The 2500-nt window shown below is 43.2% G+C and overlaps 1 protein-coding gene across 1 annotated transcript in view; it reads left to right on the plus strand.

Moving 5' to 3' along the window:
• Positions 1-2500, plus strand: part of RhoGAP100F (Rho GTPase activating protein at 100F) — a 237600-nt gene that overhangs the window by 5089 nt on the left and 230011 nt on the right. The gene's annotated exons all lie outside the window — the stretch shown is intronic.

Consider the following 2500-nt stretch of genomic DNA (forward strand, 5'->3'; position numbering starts at 1 on the left):
ACTAAAACTACAGAAGCATCTGCTACTAAGGATCGTGACGATTTAAAAAAAACAATGATAACCATAACATTGACATTAAAACACACACACTTGGAGATAAAAAAAGAAAAAAAGAAAGGAAGATATGATATGAGAGAGATAGAGAGAGATAGAGAGATGGATAGATATAGATTGTGAAAGAGAAAGAGAGAGAAAGAGAGAGAAAGAGAGAGAAAGAGAGAGAGAGAGAGAGAGAGAGAGAGAGAGAGAGAGAGAGAGAGAGAGAGAGAGAGAGAGAGAGAGAGAGAGAGAGAGAGAGAGAGAGAGAGAGAGAGAGAGAGAAAGATCACAAAAGCCAAGCACAAAATAACTGAGAGAAAAAAAGAGAAAGAAAAAAAGAATGCAAAAACACAAAAAGAGAGACGAGACATAGAAGGAATTAAAAAAACGAAAAGAAAAGAAAAGAAAAACAAAAACAAAAACGCACAACAGCGGCCTTCCCCCAAAGTTCCCGTAGAAGAATGTCCCCTTTGCCTTCCCTCTCCTCCTCCAGCATTCCACTCACAAAGCCCAGCAGTTCGTGCATGGCGTGTCCCTTCCCTCTACGGACAACTGCCACGGCGCTCTACCCTGCCCTCTGGCCTCGCTGCCTCCCCGCCTGCGCCTCCAGAGGGCCTCCTGTCGATGTTGCTGTTTCTCCGGGTATTTTTCTTCCCTTTCCTCTCTTTTCTTCTCTTGCCTCTCGTGGTATTTCTTTGCGTTTATGTCTTTTTTCCCCCTGTTTGGTTGTGTTGTGTTTCTGTCTCTTTTACTGCCCTTTCTTTTCTTTGTTTCTTGATCTTTGTTGTTGGTTCTCTCTTTCTCTTCATTCGTTTGTTTATTCACATGTTTCCTGTTTCCATGAAAATTATCGTGATGTCGAATTGATGTCATCTTGTCGTCTCATATCTGTGTTTTTCTTTCGTATTCTTTGCCTCTCTTTATCCTTTTTCTTTCACCTGCCACTTCCCCCCACTTTTTTGTGAAACACTTCTTTCTTTTTTTTATCGTTGCGCTGATGGGATGTCCGAAAAATGTCTTAGCACCTTCAGGGTTTATAATCTTAAAACATTTATCTCGTACTCCGAGTCCTACGCGATATATTCAGGATTTTACGGGTTACATTACAGCGTTAGTGGATGGCAGTAATGGTTACATAATGGTGAATTATATAGTAATAGCAGTGAATTACACAGTGGTAATGATGGGTTAAGAATGCTGATCTCAGGATTTTTTTTTCGCTTGGGGTTTGTTGGAGTTCTTTCCGTCTGTATCCATCTTTGTATTATTCTCTTTCCTCTTTTGTTTCCTTAGGCGTACGTCGTTATTACGTCTTGTAACTCAGTTTTTGCTAACTGTATAGCATTCCATTCACGGAGAAAAAAATCTATATAAAATTTCTCAACCTCTTTTCCCTTTTCTATCTTTCTTTTCCCTTTGCCTATTCCTCTATACCCTTCTGTTTCCTTTGCGGGGATTACTCTCAAACGTTGTGAATGTGCTGGCGAAGGTCACATCTCCGGTTTGTTTACGTTCGTAGAAGTCCCGGATATGAACGCGGATTCACGGATTCATCTTGAGAGGAAATACCTCATATGAATTTTATTTTTTTCCCTATCATATTTCTTGTCCCGGAGAGGTTTATAAATGCCTTATAATTTGCGTCGGATGCCCGACTCTTTATTTCTGTGATAAGTCGATAGATATCAGGACGGGAGGAAGACATGAAGTGGGAGAGGGAGAGGGAGAGGGAGCTAGAGAGCGAATAAGAGAGATGGAGATGGACGTAGAGAGGGTGAAGGATAGGGTAAAGATATATCTTCTTCCTCACCTTCTGTCTGCTTCCGTAAGCGGTCGTCACAGCGGCTCCTCGGTCTCCATCTCACCTTTGCCGCACCACACCAACCACCTGCATGGCCTCCCGCACCATATCCATTAACCTCCTCCATGGCCTTCATCTTCTCCTGCCTGGCCACCCTATCCTAAGCATCCGTCTCCCAACACACCACGCTTGATGTCTCAGCACACGACTAAACTATCTCACTTTCGAATGTCTCGCTTCGTATCCGAACCGCCCTACCTGCGCTGTCCCTCTGAGTCACTCTTTCCTGATCCTGTTCATCCTTAGCTCTGCGATCTCCAGCTCCACATCCTACCCTTTTGTCAGCGCCTCCGCCTCCATCCCAAAAAGCAAAGCCGGTCTCACTGCCGTCATGCAAACTTTCTCTTTCTCTCTTGCAGATACCCGTCTATCATAAATCCCTCCACCACGGCATCCATCCACTCCAAGCTGGCTGCTGTCTCTTCTTCGCCGTTTAATTAATTTGAATCTATTCAAATTTATTTAAACCTGCCCACTTTCACCATTTCTCCTCCTTGCAAATATACCATTCCGCTGCCCACACTTTCACTCACACAAACGCCCTCAATCTTGTGCCTACTGACTTTCATATTTATTTATTTATTTCCCATGCGTATCTTT

The sequence above is a fragment of the Penaeus japonicus genome, unplaced genomic scaffold (assembly GCF_977035675.1).
Source record: "Penaeus japonicus unplaced genomic scaffold, GWHDUDI00000001_assembly GWHDUDI00000022, whole genome shotgun sequence".
Lineage (NCBI taxonomy): Eukaryota > Metazoa > Arthropoda > Malacostraca > Decapoda > Penaeidae > Penaeus > Penaeus japonicus.